Raw genomic sequence first — 27,530 nt, forward strand, 5'->3', positions numbered from 1 at the left:
AAGTCACTTTGACCCACCAAGTAAAGAGAAAAAATACCTTGTGTCAACCAAATGGTCATCAAAAATCTATAAATACACCTGTAAATGTTTTCTTCTATATTACAGGAAAAGTATACACATTATCAAGATATATATATACAAACATCTGGAGCACAAATATGTATATTCAGTAAAGATATAACTTACCTGTCTGACCACTCTTGATTTTTCCACCAGATACTCAGTTGATCTAGCACCACTGATAACTCCACTGAAAAATACAGTCAAAATGCAATGATCAGGTAATATCTTAAGAATTCCAATGATAGATATCTGATGATTTTCCCCTTTTTTTAAAATTATGAATACAAATACAATCTATACCATGGGAGATAATTTCTGTGCATTTCTGGCCATTAGATGAGTCAGAGACAGTGAGAGCGGTTTGTACGATCTTTTTGTGGAAGAGTATTGTTTTAATGATGTAAAAATCTTTGGCACAAAAATAATTTAAAAAAATTGAGATCAGACATCATATTGTGGTTCATTGACTAACAGCCATTGATTTTCTTACATACATTGGTCACCCTCAAAATTAAGTAATTACTATGATGCAAATGACTGCAAAATAAAGGGCTACCAAACAACAATTAACAATGGATTCTAATTCAAATGAGTCATACAGGAGGCCAAGGAGACATGATTGCATAAAATTGTAATCCTGACCCCCTCCGACCACTGATACTAAGTCATAAAAGGGATCTGGACTACAATGATAGATGGTAATAATGTCAACAATTATTGTTGATATTATCATTCGTCTTCATGTATCTAAGCCTTGGATAATGAGGAGATGAGATAATATAACAACCCAAATTCTTTCACAAATAGTGGTTTTTCTCGTTTTAACGTTGATGGGCGAGAGCAATAGAAACCAAAGGAATCAGTAAACACAACCATGTAAACCCAAATCCTTCCATGAACGATAATCATAATTCATGTAATAATTACCATTCGCATATAGTGAATGCTTGAACTATTAAGTTTATGGAGGCAGTCTCTGTGTTTGGAGGGGGAAGGGGTAAGATTAATTGTTGCACAAAAAAGGCATTCTTACTGCAACGCACATTGTGTAAATCTACAGATATATCATAGTTGAAAAATGATAATGATATTCAAACCCAATGCACTTGAACTTTTCTTAAGTGGGTTTACTCACTCTGACGAAGTAATAGTACAGTAGTGGGTTTTGTTTTGTTTTGTTTTGTTTGTGTTTTGTTTGTGTTTTTTCTGGGGGGGGGGGGTAAAGTTTCTAATATTGATCATGCTAACAAGCAAAACAACATGGCATTCGGCACGACGTGGTATGAAGGGGGCCAGTGCAACCATAAATGCAAGCACAAGCACTGCACTGGACGACCATCAGTTAATAGCTTACCCGTGTCGTGATAATGACATGGCAGCTGGAAGGGATAATTATATTTGATGCAAATTAATTCTTTATAGATGGAACATTGGAATTATGATGGGCAAAGTCTGACAGTCCATCCAACATCATAAATTCTCTTCATAATGTCATCCACAATTACTACGCACAGTGTGTGCTTCAATTGGTCGCCAGTGTGTGTCAATGTTATTCAATGTTAACGATAATGTGCGGTAACTTGCGATTAACCGTAATTGATGTTTGGAAAACATGTCCACCGCACATCTCAACTCGCTATCTCATCAACAATCCATCCCAAACTCTTTGGGAATTGTTTTTTTTTTTTATTATTAAAACAAACTTGTGCATCTGATCAGCCAATATTGAGCTAAACTCAGGATTAAAGGAGACCATGCCACCTGATGATTTTTAGACATACTCATCTATAAATTGGCTATACTGGGTACAGAATGTCAGGATTCATGGTTATTGGGGTGAGGAAACAGAATGCTTTTAAAATTCATAACAAAAGTACAAGGGTGATGGCATAATAGCTTCACATAAGAATGCATGATTTGGTGCTCAAGGAAGTGGAACAAAAGAAGAAATAGCATATGTATGAATTCTATACAGGTTAATTTGTTAAGCAAGTAGTATTGCGATGGAATTACATTGCTGCAATGTCATCATCCTTGTTCAGTGTTTGTTTGTTTGTTTTTGGGGGAGGGGTTGTTTTTTGTGGGGAGGGGGCTCTTTGGAGTACTGTATTAGTTCATCAGCTCAAGGACCACAATAAATTCCACAAATCTACACATGGCACTATCGATTTATGTATTACATGAAGTGAATTATCTAAATTGTCTGGAACGTCTTTTGAATTCTTTTTTTTTTTGTCTTCAAAGAACATAATTCTACTTCTGACATGTTGCAATAGATTTGGTGTTACATGTATAAAGATTGACACAGCACAAAATTTCCAGCAGTAGCAAATCTGTCCAACTGTTATGTGCCTATCAGCTATGTACAGTGCTGTGGTATTTCAGTTGATCAAAATCTACAGATTATTTGTTGGACTGGCTGCAGACAGAACTGAATTACAGAACTTACGATACATCTGGTGGTGTGACGAGTTTTCTAGCAAACAGAAATTCTATCAGCAGGACTAATTAGGTATGTCACACCATACAAGGTAAATTCTTTTCAAAGACAGGTGTTGAATAATGAGCTCACAGGGACTGTAAAAAGTGCATTTACATGCAGGGATACAGATTGCAAAACAAAGAGTTGAAAGACGGCAACTTAAGGACAATATTTCTTGCTATAAATTGCATTTCACAGAATCTTCGTGTATATTCTGTTGTATCCTTTTCAACCAAGCCACTTTCATTTGTTCTCTCATTTTTTTTAATGTATACATTGTACAAACATATACGTATATACACAGAAACCAGAACAGTTGCATAAATCACATGTAGGTAATGTATAGCATATTTAAGAAAAATGACTGTACATGCAATCACTGTGAAATTATACTGTATGCAATCTGTAAGATGTACCGGTAATAAGTTATTTACATAATTCTGACAACATGAATGGTACGTTAGCAATCTGATGAACTGGCATTTCTATTGGTATATACAGCAGGCCGATTAGCTGTAATGTGTGGTGAATCTTTGGTGGAAACCCCTCAAGAACTTCAATATTATCTCGTGAATCCTTTGTGATATGTGAAAGATGCAGGAATTATGTTTCACTGTGAGATGGATATCATTATGTGATGTTACATTAGTAACCAAATACTGAACATTAATGCTGCACATGTCTGATCCTGTTAAAGCACTTCACTTCATGTTTGTTTGATGTTAAGCCCAGCAACTTGTGTGAAGTTTCATTTGATATACTCAAGACATATACTGTTAAGCAACAGTTGTTCCTAATTTGCACAGAATTTACCTCATCTGCAGTGTATGCAACAAGCAACTTCACACATAACACCTGCCATGCACGTACCTGTTGAAGAACACTTCAATGAACTTGCCAAAGCGACTGGAGTTGTCATTGCGCGTTGTCTTGGCATTACCAAAGGCTTCAAGAAGTGGGTTAGCCTCAAGAATCTGTGGCAGTACAGGATTTTAAAGACCATGTACCAACAATTTTGTGAAGCACTCAGTACACATTCACAAAAACACACACACACACACAAATGAATAAATAAATAAATGAAATTATTGAGATGAACACAATCCAAAACTTTTTTTGACCTTATATGTGCCAATCTTTCAAATGTACACATGTTTTGCACAAATACCTGGACAAGAAATTCATGCGACACACAGAGAGTTACTGTGTCGGAAAACAAAAACAAAAAACAAAATAAAACTATTTTATATAATGAAAATATTGACTATCACTGCAGCACGCAATCATTGATCAGACGCAAGCATTTAACGCCTGTTATCATTACACTTGTACTGATTGTAGGTTACAAAAAAAAATATATATATATAACTTTCATGTGCTGTAGGACTACTGGCACGTATACAGCACTCTACACGAGATAGCCAAACCTGCATGAGTACAGCAGTGAGTTGTATTGATAACATAATCTGTATTAGTTGTTCAGATAAAAATCATGGTATTGTTAAAGTCAGCCCTATCCTGAATCACTCTAATCGTGTGACCTTTGACAGTAAGTTGTGATGTCATTTTATCTTTTATGGTTAAATGCTCTTTCTCCAAGCTGGTCTAAACTCTTTTTCAATCTAAGATTCTAAAGGTAGAGGAACAGCCCACAGAACTCTAATCTTCTGAAAATATATCACTTTCCATGATGAGGAGGCAGCATAAAGCTGTACATGTGATGGAAATTTGTTTACATCAGCGAGACAGCACAAAATTGGCAGCCACCTACTCTGTCCCTTTAATCCACTTCATGTTTATCTATGACCTAAAAACTTTAGATAGCAATTTATAAGGGGCCTTAAACTGCTTCAATGTGCTTACACATGACTTCATTACTTACAATGGCTGGACTTTAAAACTGTTATCCCACAAATGTATACCAAAAGAATAATAATGTTCGTATTTTGCTTTAACAATGCAAATGTTTCTGATTACTCTGTAATGTAATGGGTCTCCTGTAAATGTCCCACTAAAAATAGAAATGAATAAATTTGCATACAAACTTTGCCCTACTTTTCTCTCCATTTTACAGTGAAGATAATATAATCATGAAACACAGACCTCACATACATATTATACATGTACTGATGTTTCAAAAATAATACAAAATGATTTTATATTAGAGGAGCCATTTCCATGCAAGTAATATAATGTATGTTTATTTTCCTTTATTGAACACACTACCTCACCGTGTACAAATTAACTTTCCATTCATATTCTCGGAACAGCCACATTTACGTCAGGAAGCAGAATACGTATGTGGGTGCTTTGTGGTGTTGGTTTAATGGTATTATATCAAATTCCATACATTATTTGCATTACATCATAAAAGATTAGTACATTTACTTATCAGATACAGTACATGCAAGAACACGACGTCAAACACTGTGCATCAACTTCCAAGAACAGCCACATAAGGGGTAGAGGTATATGTTGTTTTCGTGGTTTTGTATTGCTTGTGATTTGTGTATCTCCATGATTGTTTACAGTGTCTTATCAAAAAGATTCAAACACTCAATTTATAATTTGGAATAGATATGATATTTAACTTTCATAGACGTAATACTTATGCAGTTGTTGCTTTATTGCTTTGGTTTGTAATTGTCTATTGCCAACATTTGATAGCCATGTTGAGAAGTCATTTTAAAAAAAGTCGCCTGAGTTGTAAAAGGTTTATAGAGTGAGGCAAACTGGCAACTCTGTGAAACCTAGGTATTGAGCAGCTCTCCGGCCAGTTTGTGCAAAAGAATCCATCAGTTTTCATTTCCCCACCCCCCCCCAAAAAAAAGATAAAGAATAAAAATCTTCAGGCCTGCTGTTGGTATTTAGGCCTAATTAGTGTAATACATTTTTTTTATATGTTCACCTCAATGGATAAGTTATATCCGTGCACAAATATTTGACAAAAATGAAGACTTTGACAAATTATGTGTGTGTGTGTGTGTGTGTGTGTGTGTGTGTGTGTGTGTGTGTGTGTGTGTGTGTGTGAATGTCTAATTTTCCTCAAAATTTCATTCAACTACTTCTCTCATTTGTTTGTTTTCATACAAAGCAAAATGATATCAGGATTGATTTTCCCTTCGATGCCAACGTGGCTAGCAAAAGTACTGATGAAGTTTGTGTTCCTGAAATTTAGAATTATCTGGTCAACAATTAAAACTCCCAGGTAGATTGTAACTGATTTATATGACAGAACAAGCATAAATACATATTCTGAGTATGTGAAACATAATTATATAGTATATGAATAAACATAGAACTCAGTGAAATTGCTTCACTGTCATAACACTATGCGTAAAAAGAACTGCAGTTTGATTTTTCTTCATCTTGGTACAATTTTCTTGTGTCTTTGATTGAGCAAAGTGTATGATGATTTAGGCTAACTCCATAAATTTTCTTTTCTGATCTGTAGAGTATCACAAAGTTTTTGCATTTCTTGGCACGGAACTTGGTCTGCATGTGTAAGCCCTACTGCTAGCAAGGAAGTAAAAATTTCACTTTGTTTTTTTGTCATTTGTTTGAAGTTTTAAGGATGGTGGGGGAGGGGGTGAGCTTACTTGTTCTGTGATGAGGTTACTGGAAGCCTTGTTGACCGCGGCCAGGTACTGCATGATCAGCTTGGTGCTCTCGGTCTTACCGGAACCACTTTCTCCACTGATTACTATGCATTGGTTCTGTTTGGTCTGAGTCATTCGCAGGTATGCCCCGCTCCCTATCGCAAACAGGTGACTGTGAAGGAACAAAGGGAGGGGAGTGTGTGTTCATTAGAGAATGACACGCCCCTTTTGTGACTTGTAACTCGTAACAGCATGGAACAGGAGAATAGAGGGGAAGTGAGGTTGGAGCAAGGGGACATTTCCATAGGCATGACACACCCACACTTTGTATATTGTGGTCATGAATTGGCCTACACGTAAATCCATAAGACTATTAATCACCTTGAATACTATCCAAAGTTCAGCTAGACTAGCGTGATGGTGAGCCAAGATCCAGATACCATTACCATTAAAAGTCTGGTGTCCTTGTACAGGCTTTGAAGACAAAACATGTTTTGTTTTTTTTAAACAACACTATCACACTATGGGGTACTGGCTGACTGTGCAATCCTTTATGTTTATGGGGAAAGGCAGGAGTAATACCCCCATTCCGTAAAGATTTTTTCTTTATCGGTCACTCATCGGAAGCAGAGTTTGTTGCATCCGACCACCCGCCAAAGTGTATTGGATTGCAGTCTGATGAATCCAAACTGGTTGGTCAACTATCAGGTGAGTGTCAGACGTGTGGTCTTCATCATGATCTTCATTGGACGATCTTGCCTCATCGGATCACCGTCCGACATGTCTGACACTGACCTGATAGTTGACCAACACAAGTCGGATTCATCGGACTGTGATCAGATACACTTTGGTGGGTGACCAGACGCAATAAACTTTGCTTCCGAAGAGTGACCGATGAGAGAAAATCTCTGTGGAATGGGAGTATAAGGCAAATACAGATACTCTCAAAGAGGCAGTTAAAACAGCCATCACCTTTTGTTGACATGTATTCAAGATTTCTGGCTTTGCTGTTTATGTACTATAAGAGCAGAAAAACAGACACCCTACTTCTGGATCTGGATCTGGATGAATACGCTGAAAAACTCTGGATAGAGTATCACTCAGCACTGTGGTGTGTGATGTGCAGCTAATCACAACGGAGGTGACGCTGGAGCGCTTCTTTGAATGTGTCAAATTTATGAATCTGCTTTATGTTACTCGGCAGATTATTCCAATCCTTCGCTGTTCTATGGAAGAAGGAGTTGGCGAGAGCAGTTGAGGAACCGTGTAAAGTAGAGTAATTATCCGGATGATAACTTCGGGTTGTCATACCTCTCGGTGCTTGAGCAGGACTGATATAATCCTCGAGATTTAAATCAATATTGCCGTGCTTTATTTTATGAAATGTTGATAGCCTTAAAAGCTTGCGTCGTTCTGGGAGTGGATGAAGTTTGAGATCCTTTATCATTCCGGAGACGGAAGATTGCCACTTGTAATCATTACAGATGAATCTGGCTGCTCTATTTTGTACTGCTTGAATCTTGGAGATGTTACGTTGAGTGAAGGGGTCCCATACTGTACAGCAATACTCCAAGTGGGGACGCACTAGGCTCTTGTATGCTTGTAATTTAACATTTCTCGGTGCATTATGTAGATTACGACGGAGAAAGCCAATCATGCTGCTTGCTCTGGTTGTAGTTATATCAATATGTCTATTCCATTTTAAATTGTCTGATAAGACAACTCCTAGGTATTTGTGACTGGACACTGTTTCTATCTGGTGACCGGCTAAGGTGTACGTGTGATGAATGGGACGAGACTTCCTTGTGAAGCGCATAACGTTGCATTTGTCCAGCTTGTATTTCATTTGCCATTTTTTTCCCCAAGTCTCTAAGGTACGTAGATCTTGTTGAAGTATGACACAATCTTTATGTGTCTTAATGGGACGGTAAACTACACAATCGTCTGCGAATAGGCAGACGTTGGATGAAACTTGTTCAGGGAGGTTATTAATATATGATAAGAAAAGCAATGGGCCCAGAACAGTGCCTTGGGGCACTCCTGAAGAAACATGAACGGGTCTTGAGGATGACCCTTGGACTACGACTGTTTGTTCCCTTTCTGTTAGAAATTGTGAAATCCATGAAAGTAATGAGCCCTGGATTCCAAGATACTTGAGGCGATGAAGGAGCCTCTGATGTGGTACAGTATCAAACGCTTTTGCAAAGTCTAACACAACAGCGTCAACTTGCTTAATGGTTTCGACAGAGGAGAAAATATGATGAATTGTTGTAATCAGTTGGGACTCACACGACCGTCTGGATCTGAATCCATGTTGTGTGTTACTGACGATATTGTTATCCTCCAGATGGCTCATAATGTGGCGATAAATGATATGTTCTAAGACTTTGCAGCAGGTGGATGTGAGGGATACCGGCCTGTAGTCGGCTGGGTCGGATCTACTACCATTCTTATACAGAGCATTTATATTAGCTTGTCTCCAATCTCGGGGTAGCGTGCCAGTCCGAAGACTTTGCGTAAATATGACTTGCAATATAGGTGCTACTTGTGCAGCACATAACTTGAGAAATTTGGGAGAAATGCCGTCTGGGCCAGAAGCTTTATTCACATCTAAGTTCTTAAGAAGTTTCATAATACCTTCTGTAGAAATAATCAAATCTGATATTGTTGGGATTTGTCTCTGTCCCATATGAGGAATATTAATCAAATCTTCTTTAGTGAAAACTGATTGATATTGATCACTTAAGACTTCAGCTTTTTCACGAGCTGTATCGGCTAGTTTTCCCTTGGAGTATAAAGCCGATATACCATTTGTGTCATGCCTCTTTTGCTTAATAAAAGACCAAAATTTCTTGGGGTTAGAAGTGAGTGAGTCAAAAACTGTTGTTCCTAAAAAATGTTGTTCAGCTTTTCGAAGTTCTTTTTGGACTTGCTTACGAAGCTGCCTATAACGGCACCAGTTCCGATGGGATCCATCTGTTTTGGCACTATAAAACGCCCTATTTTTCTTTCTAATCAATCGCTCGAGGGTTCCGTTTATCCAAGGAAGATTAAATCGAGTACTCTTATACCTTGAAGGAACATTTGAATCAACACTGCTATAAATAGCTTCCTTAAATGCGTTCCAGTTCTCCTCCACTGTCTTATGTGCATAATTGGCCTGGAAAACTTGAAAGAAATTTTCCATATCCTTTCTGAGATTAAATGTATCTGCTTTATCCCATAAATAAATCTTTCTACGTTTTGCTTTATGGAGAACTGGGCGTAAAGAAATTTCTGCTATCATATTGAAATGATCAGATATTCCTGCTTTTGTTACAATTGGTGCAAAACAGCCAGGGTTTGTTACGAGAAGTAGGTCCAGGATATTTCTAACATTGCCTGATCTCGTCTTCTGGTTGTGATTGGGTTCGTAAGCCAATTGAGTGAGTGAGAAATCGTGGATTAAATCGAGAAGCTCTGTGGTCAGTTCCTGGGGGTACACGCAGTGGTGTTCAGGCTTTCTACACAGATTGGACCAATCAATGTCTGGGACATTAAAGTCACCTCCTACCCATACTATAGGGTTTTTACTGAAATCTATCCTAGACAAGGATTCCCTGAGTTTCTTGATAGGGTCTGAACCCTTACTCGGTGGGCGATAAAAACACCCAATGTGGATTTGTTTGGAGTTCACCATCTGCAGTGAAATCCATATCAGTTCACAATCTACATCCAAAGAGATTAAATGAGTGGAGATGAGATCATTCCTTACTGCTATAAATACTCCTCCTGCTTTTCCCCTCTCTCTGTCTTTCCTATACACTGTATAATTCTCCGGAAAACACTCACTATTCTTTATGCTTGGGTTTAACCAAGACTCAGTGCCAACAATGATATGGGGGTCTGAAGAGTGAACAAGTTCAGCAAAGGCGGCTCTTTTACCAAAAATACTTTGACAATTGAGTATTAATAATCGCAATTTATTCTGATCAGCTGTTTGCCTAGAATGATGACTTGGCCCTGAGAAGGACCTTTTTTGTTTCTTACTGGGTTTACTAGGTGTGGATGAAGATACAGGTTCTCCTACAGAGCTATTCTTTCTGGAAGATGGTGAATCTGATAAATGGCTATAATCAGAATCAGAGTTGTTGTTTGATAGCTCTGGGCTGGACAATATTGCAAAACTATTATCATGAATAAAACTATTAGTTCCAGAGGTCCAAAACAGACTAGAGCTAAAAGAGGGCATGCCACATGTACAACAGCACCATGAAAGCTGGGAGTGTTCTGAAAGAATTTGGTACATGCCAGGGGACATAGGTATGCAGTCTCTATGGAGCCACTGCTCACAATGGTCACACTGAATGTCTTCTTGATTCCATCTGACTGCTTTGCCACAAATACCACATGGCCATTTACACTTCGGGCCTGGGTTGGGATGTATGTCCCCTGAGGAGGACAAAATGACTAGCATCTGAGACATCAATGACATCTTGCATAGAATGAAAAAAGAGTTGGACTTTTGAAGGTGGAAAATGTGAGTGCTCACAATTGCAAAAGAGGGAGTAGTGATGTGAAGACCTTTTATCTTAAACCTGTTCTTCACTGGGTTGTGATCAAAACATACTATCTTGGACAAATCATGTGCCTGTAAAGACTGACAGAATCTCTCGTCTATGTAAAGGACGACAGTAAAGCCACATTCACGAGTGTGTGTGGACATGTTATTGCTGAAATCATGAGATGTGTAGGGGTTGGGTACCGAGTCAGCAAGGTAATCAAAGGGTAAAAAACTGACAAAAACCAGCAACAGGTATGAGGAGTGACTCTTCTGGTTATGACTGATGTCAGTACTGAGGTTCAGAGCTGGACTATGGCCAGCAAAATTTTGTAGTCCTAGGTTTGTTGTAAAGAGGAGAAAAATAACTGCTACAAGAACCCATAGGTTCTTGGATTTGCTGCAGGTATTGATGTCATACATTGTCATTGTCGAGAAAAAGCGTCTGAAGTTCTTTAATAGGCAGACAAAGTTCAGTGAACTGCTGAATATCTCCTGGTAGAAACGTCAGATAATCTGAGCCGATATAATAAGTCTGCGAATTCTGAGTCTAACTGTTGATGCTCGCTTTAACATCTAAGTAAAGCAGATAAATGTCGACAATCAGTCAGAGACTTTAAATCTGATATCGATAACAATATCAATTGTTCGAATAATTCTAATTTCAATAAGGGAGGAATGAATGAGTGTACTTCCCTTCTTGCTGTGAAACTTCTCGGTGCTCAAAATTGCTCTGGATATACTCCTTCTCCTTTTGGTTTGCCGAATACTTCAATAGGCTTCTAATCCTTCCAAATTCCCACTGTAGCCGACATGAGACAAAATGACTGCCGAGGTTCCCGCCACTGAAATTAGGTACACGTTGTAACTTGTAGTAGGCGTAGAAAACAAAATGGCTGCTGATATCCCGCCAAATGAATCAGGAGTGATTTCTCATAAAATATACACAAATATGATGACAAAACCGATGAAAAACAATCCTTCACGATGTGATGAAGAACGATGATAATGGATTGCAATTCGTTAAAAATGATTTCAGTCTTAAAACACAAGTTGTACACGCTGGTTAAAACTCCGAGGCAAGGGTTGATGCAGTAGGACGTGTCGTAGGAACACGTGCGTTTCACCGCCGCAGCGTGGCGTGGGTCGTATGTTGAGTAGCGTGGAGAAGTGTGTTCAAATGCACATTGACCGTGTTCCTCAGTTTCCTCAAACTTTTGGGTGCTCCATCCACAGATAAAATTTGAAAATAACACCGCAAGACTCACAGATGAATTAAAATACGCGGATTTTAATATATGCAGGTTTAAAAACACCAAAAGGTGACGAATAAGTTAACAAAAAATAATCATTCAGAAATTAAAAAACGGAGCTCCGAGCAGACACGTCCGTTCGCGAGCGCTGCACATCACTGAAGTGATGTGATGACACTTCATAAGCTGTTGTATGTTCTTATAAAATTAGTTAGTCAAAATATATTGCAACTGACTGACAAATTGCCCTTCATTGACGTAAATGTCGACGAAAGGCAATTTGTCAATTAGTCGCAATAAAAGCAACTCGACACAAGAATACATTAATTTGAATGAAATACATAAGGATGTGAAACCAAATACAGTTACATGTATGCCCCATCCACAAGCCATCGCCTGTGAGAGCTTGAAAACCAATTTATAGGCAATTCTGACAGTACTCTTCAGATCAACCAACCCATTCTAAACCATTTCTGAAAGGGTCTGAGGGGCTGCATGAATGTAGCATGCCAGCTACAAACACTCATAAAAACGTGAAAAAAAAGTGTTGTGGACTTACGGAGGGAGGTGTCCAATCAGCTGGCCCTCATATCGTCGGACAGTTTCAATGTTGTAGATGTCGTCGAAGAGTTTGTATGGGTTGAGGGCAACAAGGATGCTCCCGGTGTATGTCTGTTGGTAGGGACACAGCAAATTTTGATTTTGTTCAATTTGTTGTATTGATTCTTACTGTTTGGATATTCAACTATTCTTGATCATTCCTGAGTCATACATGAAAATGAAATGTAAGTATTGCCACTACAGTAGTTCTCCTTTCTGTAATTTTACTTCCCTTTATCAACTTAACACTTCTTTCTGTGTCTATCCAATTTGAATTTCCCTCTTTTTTCCCCTCCCGTTTCTCTCTTGGTTCAGCTGCACAAAGTCACCAGCTGCAAAACATCATCAAAATTGATAATTCCACAGCAATGACCGTCAAGCTGTACTTTCAATGAGCTATTTTGTATGATTCCTATTTCCTTTTCCATATTTCGTTCATTCCAATGACATTCATCTGCAGTAAACTTCACCATCCCCTCTATAGTTTTACTACGTCTTTCAATTCTACTAAATGAGAACCCATTGTATTTTGATTTTCATAAATATGTAACTTGTACGTCCCATACTTTCTCTGTTTTTTATCTTATTGCACTTTTTCAAATCTCCCTCAGTGACACTCTGTGTAAAGTCAGAGTAGAAAGTAAAGTTTGTTGGTTTATCAAATTTGTTATGAATCTTCAAGTGGCATCATCTCAGAACAAATTCTTGTTCAGGCTACAGGCGGCAAGTTTATAGACAGTACCATATCACTTGCATATCAAAACTGCAGAAGACTCTAAAAGTAAACATTCGATAAATGCATATACTGTTACTGATTATGAGCAAGAAAAAAACAGTACATTGAAATCATTATTAAAGGTACAAATCAAATCAGACAAGACGGATGACAGGCTGGATCAGGCCTACTGGACTTACATATATGAGCCCCTTCTCGTATCTCGTGTGTAGGTTGAACAATATAGAACCTTCGTGCAGGTCCCTGGAATAATATTTGAACAGGATTATATACATGATAATGGGTGTGGCAACACATCCTAGCTTCTCCTCTACATAAACATGTTGTGTGATTCAAGCAAAAATATTTCAAAAAAAGTGCCAGGTCAACACTTTGTTTACTGTCTTTTATCCACCTGTACAATATACATCATTATAAGTACACATTTCACATTAGGCCTACCTGGAAAAAGAAAAAAAAATATATGTACATATATATAATGTATATATGTATGCTCCTCCCAATCCAACAAGCAGAGAAGAAGAGAAGGAAATTACAACAGATGTAGTTATACAAGTCAGCTGAAAGTGTAATAAGAATACTATGCACTGATTTGATGTTAAATCATCCATCCGCAGTTTAACAAAATTTTCCCTCCCAGTCCACCCACGGCACAGTGGTAATATGTACTGTCCTCAGTTACTTCTGTCTGACCCTTTTCTCCTATAATCCCTAGTCACAGGTATACATATTGTACTTGAATATGACCTCAACATGGATCATCATGATACAGTTCCTCCCCCACCCCCCAAAAAAAAAGAGAGAGATAAAGCAGAAAAGCTAGCAGAGTCCAATTTCAAAATAATAACATGTATTTGCCCTATTGATTACATGTAGAAGCATGACCACCGCAATCTTTTTTTTTTCTCAACCCTCCTCATTTTGTACACATGTAGCAAGACGCATCTGTAGGTTATGTACACATGCATGTTACACGTGCAGCCGTAGAGTAAATACATGTATGTTAATTATCACCCTGATTTGCGCCTAGCTGTGTTAGCAGGCAACAGGTGAGATGGATTCCAGTGGGTATGGCAGATATGTAGCACAAAACGCCTGTAAACAGACTGCATGGCTTTATGACACAGCAATCAGCATCACAGCATGATAACCAACACATGCTGCACAAAAAGCTTGCAGCCTATTGACAAATGCTGGAACAGATGAACACAAACTGAGCATTCTGACAATTATTGCTAGACTGTCTTTTTACAGATTTGCACAATGTCTTGTCTACAGGAAGGCGACAATATTACTGTACTATCCAATGAAGAAAGACAGAGGGCAGAGGGAGATATAGACATTTGTATGTTGCATGTGTCTGTACATATATGTACACATACATTGTGCAGTATTGAAGTATTTGTCATTTATTTTCTACGTTCTTTGTAAAACTATTGGCGTGTTCTGCTTCAGAAAGGGTGGGTAAAGGGACTACATGTATCTACAAGGATAGATTTTTGCTTGATGTTGTGGAAGTGTGCGTTTGGAATATCAGTCAACAAACAGTTATCCAATGTGTCTATTTGTTGAATAGGCACATCAAAATAATTATATACTTTGCATCGTTCATGAAGTCATGGAAGGTGAATTGTCAAAAACATTGAAAAATGCATGGAAGGGAACTTTGTAGCTTGCAGAGAATGTTGATCAAAAGCTGGATTCACTAGCAGATTTAAACATATTCCATGCTAACCTGTTTTAACCACCAACCTAAACATATGCTGATAAAATTACAACATAAAGGGCTCCCAATATGTTGGTGCAGGAACAATGGCAAATCTCAGTAATGTGCACAGTGATCATATTCAGTCCACAAATTGGCACTCAAAAGAAATCCATCCCTTGAATACCTAGAGTTGAAATGGGTGGATGTGTGCTTTATTCCATATTTGTACAAACTTGAACATGTATGATTATATTCAATCAAAAATTTGAGGTGTTCAAAAGTTGATGTTTTTGTGAACAAGTTAGAATAAAACCAAAAGTTCACCTGAGTTCAACCATATCTGGGATGCTCTCAATCTCGATCTGGTCATGTCGGATCCTGAGCAGTTTTCGAGGTTCATCAATGGTGTATTCCTGCAAGAATATAATCAGGTATCATAGAATTAACCGTCATAAAACTAACTACCTATACATTATGAAATATCTGGCATCATATGACATCCTAGGATAGAACAGCTAATGTTTACCAAAATATTAAGCTTAAAAAAAAAAACCATGTAACTCTTTCATGAGAAAGACAAATAAAGTAACAACACATTTTCAATAATATTTAGGTGTCATGATGTCTCTTTCAACATACAATAGAAATGTTCATAATACTTCTAAAGAGAGAGAGAGAGAGAGATGAAATAACTTCCTTTGGTTTTGTTTTGAAAACATACAGTTTTTGTATAACATTAATATCAAATCAGCTTCCAAGTGTTGAATGTGTTTTATAAAAGAATACCACAACAGCATAATCAGGGGAAATTCGTTACATACTGGAGGCTTCACTTTACAGAGATGTGGATTATAATCACATTTGAACTCAAGTAAAGTCTTCAGCACAATGTCTTCTTGCTAAATCTATTCTCTTATTACATTACAGTGTTCTCCCTTTTGTCTAGTATGGGCATGTACAGCCAAATATCATCACTCTTGTCAAAACTAAAGAAAGCTTTCAAGATTTTGCAGACTTCAAAATACATTTGCACTTGACACAGAGGTTGATACAACTTGCATATGGATTATATTATTTGCATACAAGTATATGCAATAAATTTTCGTTTAAATCTAGCATGGGATATACAACTACGTCCATGTGTGTATAAATCTAAACATGGTGTGCATTGAATATGTCATACAGAGGTGATACAATGGTATCCATACGTCATGGCAAAGCTAACATCATGGTGACAAGCTGAAGAAAAGAAATGATCACATTCATTGTGAAGGGCTGTATGTGAATTGCTCTGCCATGTACATTTACAGACTGGTACTCCAAGCACAAGATATTTACAGAGCTGATACTAGCACATCACACTAAAAATACTCTGCCTACATGCAACATGGAGCATCAACCTTCCACCGGAAAAAAAAAAAGATTAAAAAAAAATTGTCCAAACATATACGTGGCCTGATCTTTCCAGAATACACATTACTTCACATTCTTTCACGAAGGCAAACTTCTATCACTGTATGTTTGGCTGAGGGCAAAAAATTACCCCCCTTGCACGCACCTAATGGTCCCAAAGATCACACCTACTGAACTTTGCTCCTCCAGTGGTCCTACCCATAGAGATTTCATTTGTTGGTTTCATTGAAATAATCTATAGTTTTGACTCCTTTACCCCGCTGCTAACTAAAAGTGGGTGTGTGATATATTGAACCTATCGGACATTACATTCGGAATGCATATTTGAAAAAGAGCTCACTTTCCTCAGAAATACATGTATAAAATGCAATCTCCTTGTAGGTATAATATGTATTTGACCAGGATGCAGAATAACTTTGTGATCACACCTTATGGACACACCCAGCGACCTTTGTTTGGTTTATCACTTCAATAGTTGCTCCGACTACAGCACAAAATAGATTGGTGACTATCAGCAATTGAGACAAAGTGGGTCATTATAATGATGTCACAATTCAATGACACAGAACACCTTCTTGTGGCTCTATAGCCACATTGAAAATTCAATGTACAACTGTAGTTTTATGCATAACATGTAAATCCCCTCACTAGGTCGTGGTGCTTGAAGTATCACACATCATGATTTAAAGAGTCATAGGAATCAAACTAACAGGGTAGTTTAACCAAACAGTGTGTACATGTACAATTGTACGTCTCCACATTTAGTATTCTTTTAGATATCTAGATACATGTGTTGCTCAAGATCTTCATCTAATGCAACAGTTGGGCTTAATCCTAAGACCTCCTTAAAGGGGAAATCCAGTCCAAATATACATGTAAGTTGGTCTGATAAGAAAGAGTAAAAAAATACGAGTTCAACCGTATGATTTTGATTGAAATCAGATGAGAAATAAGAAAGTTGTGACATTTTGAAGTTTCACTATTTTTGGTGGAAATAATCAATATGAATAGATGCAAATGTCAAAGTCAGCATGTTATCCCCTCACAACTTACCATATAATATAGTTTGTACATCAAATTTTGAAATTTCTAGTTTTTTATTATTCAAGCCCGAGGCTGAAATCCTTGTACAACTGATCACTATTCTGAAGTTATTCAGCCAGGAACAACATTATGTTTCAGACTTCAATGACAAAAACATCGATTTTCATAATTGTTTTCTTTTCTTTTTTTTTGCACGATCAATGGAAAATTATGAGGTTATGACATGGTTAGCTCACTCATTTGCATATTCATATCCACTGTAAAAGAACTATTTTGCAGAAGTTAGCAAAACTCAAAAATGTCCTAACTTCCATATAATATTTTCATCCAATTTCAGTCAATATTTTACTGTTGAATTGTAAGATTTTACTCTTTTTTTTTATCAGACTAACTTATATTTGGATTGGATTTTACTCTTAATGAATGCATTATGCCCTTCCACTACATGTATATGGCACTTCCATATTTCTTTCACGTCACATACTGTAGAACTGTAAGACATCAGCCTCGCTGTATGGAACTTTTGCGAATAGGAGCTGATGGCCTTTTTTGTGGCATGAAACTTTCACAAATTGCCACTGGCATTCAATACTGAGTAGACAAAACCTTTTGAATGTATTTTACTTTCACAAATCTTGGCTCCTTGCAAAGTTTACAAAAATGTTATGCTCACAAAAATTTCTGGTTTTACAGTACACACTTACATCTGACAAGATGTGAAATGACAACACTGTTCCGTGAAAGGGAACCATTCTCTTCCCTGTAGGTTGTTTCCACACTCCTTTCTTTTTATTTCTCCTTTGATTATATAAAGCATTTGTTTTTAATATCAATTTGCACAAGCATACACTTATAGAGATAAAGTGTACAACACTTGCATACAGCTGTATCTACAGAAAATCTTTGTATGAAATTCAACTTTGGCACACATGTATGATATACAAGTACAAGGTTATACAGGTCTACAATGAATATAATTTTCTTTGTAGTTTTGATAGTCTTTTAGGTAAGTGCGCCATTTTTGCCTATTTCTTTCCTTAGCAGTGCTATTTTTCATATCTTTCTTCTTTAATGGCGGCTGGTGGATTCATAACCCTGGTAAATACAGGTATGCCAGGCTTCTGTGGTTTAATTTTTGGCTTGAGCTGACTTCATGACAAAAAAAGAACAACAATAGCACGCCTTAAAGACTGCTTGCAATAAAGTAATGTAGAAATCAACTTACAGCTGAAGTATCATCACAACATTCTCAACCTTGTCAATTTCTTTTATACACTGCTGAAATTTCCATCCATATACTGCTTTGCTGTCCTTGCTTCTTACCAAAAAAAAAAAAAAAAAAAAAAGAACCTAAAGGAAATCTTCCATTTGGGATACTGTAAACATGCAAAATTTCATGGTGTACAAGTAAATGTTTCATGGGGTGGCATGTTTGCACATCTATAATATTTTGTATATCCTATGAATTTATACTGCCATAAAGATGAAAACATGCAGTTATGCATAAACAAGATCTTACATGTGAACTTTGATGAAGTGGGATAACGTGTCAAACAATTAAAGTTTGTTGTTTGTGAATGGGAGTGAAATCAATAGCATGAAAACCACATGAGGGAGTATGCAAACAAATTCCATTACCAAACACTGAACATCAGTAGTACCATTCTTGTGATAATAAAGCTACACATTGATGATGTAGATTACTTTGAACAGAACGTGAGAAGCAATCTAATTTACAAGAACGACTTCACTTAACACTTGGTACGAAGATAAGAGTACAGTTACTACCACGCCACTCCAATATTATTCTATAGTTATTTGTACCATCACTTTTTTTTTTATACACTCTGATGAAGAAGAGCACAGTTACGACAATTTACAGTTCTGATACCACCACCACACTACTATCATTATCCCTGACATCATCCCATCACTAGGCACATGTTGGATAATGCTCCATCAGTCAAGTACCACATACACTGTAACTGAGAGTTATTTTTGTCTTCATCACATTCCTCTCACAATTCCAAAAATAATCCCAGATCATAAAATTCTGCTACAATGTACAATGGCCAAAGTCAGCACTGATCAAGAATGGTGATGGAGGTTCTACACAAAGCCAATGAGATGCTATTTGAAATGTTCTCAAGTGGTCCTAAAGACATCACGTCTCACTACAAAACTCTCCTATCAAGACAACCATTTACCCTCAATTAGCAATACACATTTTGAGACTGTGATCCTGAGAGTCTGAACTAAGCACCGTTTAAAGTTATGGAATTACTGCTGTGGTACTGCAGCTCTTGGATCCACTCTGGATTAGAGTGCCTCAGCATTAAACCTTATCAATATCATCTCAGTACATTGTGTATGGACCATCAATACTTGCTGAAGGTGATATTCAGAATATGATTCAAGACACAGCTATTATCAAACTTGACTTTTAAGTCAGTGAAATCTACAAAAGTTGTAACCTTTTTTTTCCCCTTTATTTGACATGAACTCTTCCTGCTTTTTTTAGGCACACAATACGTACATTTCTTGTGTCTCTTTCGTCTACAGAATATTGGTAGCACTAATCTTCTCTCCTTTGTGAGGTGGCATTATCAATTTGGCTATGATTCAAGGGGTATTTTATTCCTTACAGAAATAGGATTATCTACAATGTACACACGACAACTTTCCTTTACCAGTCTACAACTACTGAAGTACACTGTACATCTCTTACAAGCTACGTACGTGCAGCACAAACAAGTGAAAGAATATCATAAATTCTGCTGTGATGGACTTTGCATACCGGTATGTAAATCATGGTCTGAACAAATTCTGTTTGAAGTTCAAGATGGTGATAAGGAAACAATTAACGAGTGAGGGCCTGCAATCAAAGCCCACAGGCTTTCTACAAAGACATCACTATGGTATGGGAAGTACAGAAACTCTGTAAACAACTATATGTTTGAAAAGCCTTGAATATATAAATTCCATGTTACAATTTCTTTTGCCATTGTATGAATTTACATACATGTACTCTGAATAAAAACTTTAAAATGTTGGCAAATTCTCCGGAAAAAAAAACCAACAAACAAACACGAAACAAAACAAGTGAATGTAAATTTTGGGCAAGAACATTGCATTAAAGTATTACAAAAAAAAAGAAAAAAGAGCAAGACAGAGAGAGACACAAAAAAAAATGCAGTCTTGTAACATGATTATGTCCATTTCATTCAGATTATTTTTTTTTTTAATTTCAATACAGCAGAAGCTTTAGCCATGGCTGTTTGTATGCATGTCCATGTAAAAAGAAAAAAAAAACTACTCCACCAATGAAAACTATAATTCAAATAAATGCTCAGCAAGATTTTGCACGTCAATTCTGTTGTGACAAAAACAAAACACACACAATCTCACTGCGTAGTGTAAAAAAAAAAAAAAAAAAAGGACAGGAACTGATCTACCTTAGTGGAAATTTATGCTTTGGTTGATATTTATGACAATTCTCATCAAAATGCAAGTACACTGTAACAGTTAGAAGACATACATAGTGTAACAGATCATATAAAAGAAATACGTCACAACACTACGTAAAAGACAAACTTGGCTCAATGAGTGATTTATGGGGTACAAGGTGTTGTATTTTCACAGAGTAGTATTATGATGGTACCTTTATATACTCTAGTCATCATTAGGAGAACTGGTTTGGTAGCGAGAGGGTTAGGTTATTTGTATTACGCCAAAAGTGAGATCGTTTGAGTAAAAGAAAGAGCAATTAGATTGTAATCCTAAACGATGAGTTTTGTTTTTGGTGAAATTGCTACAATATTTTTTTTCTGATAATTGTAATAATTATGATATTAGTAATAGTATCGATCTGTGGATACACCTATCTACGCCAAGGACGATATGTATGAAGATTGATAAAGTGTAGCTGTGAATTTTTAAGTATTTGCAGAGGTTCAGTAAATGCCAGTATGGCTATGCTTATAAATGCATTTCATGGTGTGGCAATTAATTGCAACAGAACCGAAATGTGCCATAATTTGTTTGTATTCTTTCGTAAGAAAGGTTAAAGTGAACATGAAAGGAGAAAGTTGATGTGTTAATAAGCTGAGGATGTTTAGGTATATTTGTACTGTAACATATTACTGTAAGGGTGAGCACAAATGTTGTATTATAGGAGTGAGGATTAATAGTTGGGTAGAAATGTATTTTGACAAGAGATTGTTGTTATATTTGTAGCCGTCCGTATCCTGGCACTGAGTATCCGGACTTGTCCGAGGACGTATCCGGAGTCGGATACCGCCCAGTCTTTGAGTCTTCGAGTAATCCCACGCCCAGCTGTGGACAGAACCAGGCAGACACACGCGAACCGGACAATACCCACGCCAATCGACCGTGTGTATCCGGCCACGCCGTGCTGCCACACCCGTATACACTTCACGCCACGACGGACTGCAGGAACAGGCGTCAGCCACCTCGCGTGAACCGCGTATCAGACGCCAGGATCCGGCTTCGCCTGAGCAACACTGTACAGTCATCGCGCGGTTATCGACAACGTGAAAGTGCCTTTGATACGTAGGGACTTTATTCATAGGGGTTTTTTTCATACGTAGAAATGCACATGCTCATATAGGGGCTTATTAGAAATGAGGATACCATAACACAATTTGTCTATATACATATAAAATTTTGTCTTGCATTTTTCATCCCAAAAAACATTTTTCTTTCGGTGACTTTGTATTGACATTCGGGAGACAACATCCCACATTGCACCGACTTTGTTTAAATAAAAGAGTCGGATGACCCAATTGATTTGAAACGATAATTCACTGTGTTCAGTTTATTATTGCGGTCGTCTTCCGAGAAACCCTTTGACATACATATCGTACATTAATAGCACTCGCAGGGGGCTCACATATTGTAGGCACTCGGACATGTACACCACACAATCACACACACACACACACACACACACACACACACACACACACACACACACACACACACACAAGCCATGTCTATTAAAGTTATTTGTCTTGACCTTTCCTGTCACTTCCACAGTTTATGCTCAGTTTATGCTGTTTCACAGGTACGTGAATGAGAGCAAACGAATAAACACCATCAAAACCTTGCATCTTATGGCATTAATGTCATACTTGATATACATATTACGTCATGGTGCACCCTGGAGTATTTTTATTCACATCACTCTTTACAAGCATGGAGAGATGGAAACACACTGTATCCCTATTTAGTAGTTCAAATTCAGCTGACGGGCTTGTCATGATTACTGTATGGTTTCTGCTTTTGCAGTGAGCTCTCTGTGAATAGGGCTCAATTTGGATACGTAATCTACATGAGATGTTAACACATGTTGGCCTACTTGTACTTTATGTTATATGGGATGTGCTCACACAACATGTCAATGTACATAAATGAATTTCCATGCTGTCACCTGTTGTAGGGTTGTCTCCATTACATTATTACATGTCCACGGAACATAATTATTATATGTCCATGAATCAGACACTTGTTTGATGTACCCATGGAAGTGTTTAAAGCAGAGGCTGAAAAGCTATAGTCAATCATAAATTACATTGTAACTCGTTGAGGACGGGCTGATTTTACTACAACACATATTTCCCATAGACATATTGTCCAAGTATACTCGGGGGACTTGTCCTCAACAGGTTAATGAGAAGGCATATTCTACAACATTTCCATTTTGTAAAAATATTGACAAAAAAAAAGCTTTAAGATTCACAAGAAAGGGCAATTCACAATCTCCCACAAAAATCTTGTTTGAAAACAAACAATCAAACAAATAAAAAAGATCAGGAAGAGTGTTCTAATTTCTCATAGAAACTCAGGTGAGGGTCTAACCTCACATTTGACCCTGCCAACATGTTGATGCTATATTAAAGTGCATTTTTGTGGTTGAAGCAAACTTTGCAAAAATTGGAAGGTCATGCTAAATATGCCTACCAAGCATCTATCATGAAGAAATGACACACTTTCAATACAAGTTTATAAATCCTTTCTGAGCGTGTGCTCTAAATCTACCAGTTATACGGTACTTTCAATGTTGCATCAATCAAAGATTCATATTACTGTAAAAGGTAGAATAAAATGTGTCTCATCTTCAGCTGCATATTTACAATGCAGTGTAAAAGTCTACTGGATAATTGAGAAATGGTACTTAGATTGCGATAGTGGCTGTAATGCATATTGCATATTATTATCCATACAGAGGATTTTTAGAGCCCAAATATAAGTGTTATTTTGTCGACGCACCTCATAACCTCCGACCCACTTAGAAGGTTTGTTGTACTCGACCAATAATTTTGGCCGAGGCGACCAATATTTAAAATATTGGAGGGCAAGAGGGGATTCCCCAAAGTTTTTTTATAAACTGCACCGTGATTGGTTGAGATATACGAGATGACCTGAAATATGAAGTAAAAACGTCTGTGATTGGTCAATCATGAATTAACTAGAATATCGTTTCTTCTAAAATTCTGTGTTTATACAAACAAATTTCCTATATCAATTAGTTGAAATTGCTTTTCACACAATTTTTCAAAATATCACTTTCATAACAGGAAGTTAAATTTAGGTTTGATGAAAACAAGTTGCATTTTTTTTTTTTTTGTGCATGCAGGCGCAAGGCGACGATTGATCTGCAGCTCTGCATGCTCAGCGCTACTGCTAGATAGGGAGCTTTAGATTTTGACGCGCGGACGTTTGAGCCGACGCTTGCGCTGGACGTTCTCCTCTCCCTGCGTCGTGTGGAAAAGTAGCTTTAGATTACGCTGGGACGCAACATATAAAAAATAAAATCGCGCCCCCATATGATCAGTGCATGAAGAAGCTCTCTACGTCGCAAACTGTGCGGACGTGAAAATAGCCCAGTACGCATAGTAAACAACTCAGGCGACGCAAGCTAAAAATAGATTGACTTTACGCGCGCTACTGCGCAAGCTCAGAACATGTTTTTTTTCCTTTGAACGTCCGCGCGTCTAAAATCTAAAGCTCCCTAATATGTAGCCGGCCGCCGCCGCTGCGCTTGCATTTGCATGCGCGATATGCATATTACAGTTACTGTACATTTACGTACGTGTGTACAAGTACGTTATATACAGCACAGTAGGACTAGTTGTGGTAGTAGTACTGTAGCCTAATTCGATCTTTCACGATCTACGGTAGATGTGACGTGAATTGTTTCTCAGATCTCGGATACAAATACATCTAATTCTGGTCTAAATTAGCTAGATATCGGTCTAACAGTAACATGACGGCTACCTTGGATAATAGATCACTGTTTTATCAGAGACTGAAGTGGATTAACTTGCACTGAAGAGTGTACTGTACATGTACCATACCCCATGTCAGGATCACTACACAGTAGGAACAGCACTCGGAGTCGGAGACAGAAAGGGTAGGCCTAAGTGAAAACTTCCTTTGCTAAAATCCTCTGTAGGATAATAATGATGATATTGAATGTCCTATTTTCGATTAATACAAGGAAATATTGGACTCGCTAAGCAAAATATTGGACTCGTCTTCGACTCGTCCAATATTTGTGCATAGCTCGTCCAATATTTCCTTGTATTAATCTCAAGGCCATCCAATATCATATAAATATTTGTATTTTAATGCAAAGTATCATGTACTGTTTCTATCCTGAAATCATTATGCATGTTAAATGACTCTGTGATTTTCTTCTTTTAGTAAATCATACAATCCACTGGATAGGTGTTTCCTAAAATATTTTTGTCCCTAGCTGCATGAGATGACTCTGCAACTATGAAGAATCCATGATTAAATCTGTAGCAAATTCTGATTATTGGGAGTTGGTGTCTCTTAATATGGATGTCCAATATTTATTTCCACGACAAAAAAAAAAAGAAGGAAAAATAGCATGCTACTGTCCCTTTACACAAAGTTAATACAATGTATTTTGGTACATGTAGGTACCATGCATCTATTGCTTCCTGTTTACAGTCTATATGAGGTTAACTTTGCAGCTTCAATAATGTTCATGTTGCACTGGTGTAATGTTCTGGATACCCATTACTCATGAACATAATGACTGGTACAATTGTATAATGGCACCATAGTCAGCATAAACACAGCAATTCATCCTCAGCACAAGGTATTTGTGCCTTTATGTACAGGCCAAAAGCTCCGTTGAATAAACACCATCGAGACTGAAGTGTGTACAGTTATCTCTGTAATTGCTCACACATCTCTTTGTTTTGTGATATTTCATTTCTGTTGAAAAGGAGAGAGGGGAAAAAAACGTGCTTGTGTGTTTATGTAATAGCTTCCACACACTTTGGTTATTTGCTGTTATTTTTATGTTTGTTCCTTTGCTAGCTTCCTTCTCATTTCGCTTTTATGCTAGAGTGGTTATTCGTGGAGTATAATACAATAGCGAAACAGATTATTCAAATGTAAATTTATGAAGAACAATCGAGGGGTCATCTCAGACTGTCAAATATCTGTCCATAAAAACCCTCTAATCCCTAAAAAAAAAAAGAAAATGCATTATAAAAAACACACTCCAAATGACAGAAATATGAATATAAAGAAGAACTGAACCTAGAAAGACAGAAGGAGGGAATATGGTGAAAAGGAGATTGTTCTGTGCACAGGTAAGCCTTTGATACCATTGTTGATAGGTGTTGACAGACGAGGTGTGGGGATTCAAAGGTCAGTCATTAGAACAAAGATGGAGGGCATTGCATCCAGACTTTGCCATCATTTCTATTTCATCACATCATCACAGGAATTTTGGCATTAAAAAAAAAAAGAAGCAAACATCATGATGCATCACAGAAATTTTCTTTTAAAAAGATTTAGACTAATGGTATGTTTACTCTAGCACTCTGATAAACTGCCATATATTTAACCCTTGTACTATTTAATAAGCACTGCCTTTTAACAGTACACCTGCTATTGTGTGTAGTGTGTGTGCATATCATACTGTGTATCATTACAACTGTTCATACTGTGTATCAATACAACTGTTAGATGATTATATTAGTAACGAAATCAGTAGCTTTTACGTCAAAACACTTGCACACACAGCCTCAGATGTTAACTCCAGTGCTTATAAAACAAGCAAACAAACAAACAAACAACTTTATCTCACATTTTAGTGCATTGTAGAAGTGAGCTGTAATAAGCAAATTCAAGGAGCTCATTGTAAGATTAAAGGCTAACAAAGTTTGGTATATACGACCAACACATGTTGGCCACTAAAGTGTCTCAAATAACTTTGGACCACTCAGTTCATGTGACTGTAAATGACTTTGAGGGCTTTTGAGATAGTGAAGAATCATAAACAATTTTTCAAATTCCCTGAAAATAAATCATCCTTACACAATATTTTCAGTGATTCTACTTGAAAAACAACAACAACAACAACAACAACACAAAGCTTGAATACACACAAGTAAACAAAACAGTGAACACACTTTAATTTTCATCCAGGAGAGTACATTCTCAATTATCATGATCCATTGCACAGTCAGATATCATTGTTCTATTGTATATTTTGCAAATTGTATTATGATTGAGCAATCTAACTGCCTCAAGGCAGTAAAGTTACTTCTCCCAGTCAAAATGGGATTGTATGGAGTAACAAATCAATCCATTGGAAGAATTAGCTTCTTCTTGAGTCCCAACCATACGTTCAGACTTGAAATACCAGGGGGAGCCATTGTCAAGTGTACAATACATGATTACTGCATGGTGCCCACTTGCCAAAGGCACTTGCCAGACGTACTGTGCACTACTCACAAGAAAGAAAGCAATTGCCTTTTCAAAGTATTTGGTCCTTGCCAAATTGATCAACATGATGAGTGGGAGAAATCTACATTTTCTAATACACTGAAGTGCCCCAATGAATTCTGCTTTGATGTCCAAAAAAAAAAAAAAAAAAATCTTTAATAGGGAAGGCACATTTTTTTTCTTTTGTTTACATCTGGAGTGACACACAATATAGCCCTTCACTATAATGTCCCTTTTGTCCATATTTTTTGTCCATAAAGCTACAAGTATGAATCCTTCTGTTCTGATGTACAACTG

At 37.2% G+C, this 27,530-nt stretch overlaps 1 pseudogene; it reads right to left on the bottom strand.

The window, feature by feature from the left end:
• Positions 1-27,530, bottom strand: part of LOC139714212 (unconventional myosin-XV-like) — a 145,900-nt pseudogene that overhangs the window by 98,954 nt on the left and 19,416 nt on the right.

The sequence above is a fragment of the Diadema antillarum genome, unplaced genomic scaffold, assembly GCF_040938485.1.
Source record: "Diadema antillarum isolate AM-2024a unplaced genomic scaffold, OU_Dant_1.0 seq00002192_RagTag, whole genome shotgun sequence".
NCBI classification, from domain to species: Eukaryota; Metazoa; Echinodermata; class Echinoidea; order Diadematoida; family Diadematidae; genus Diadema; species Diadema antillarum.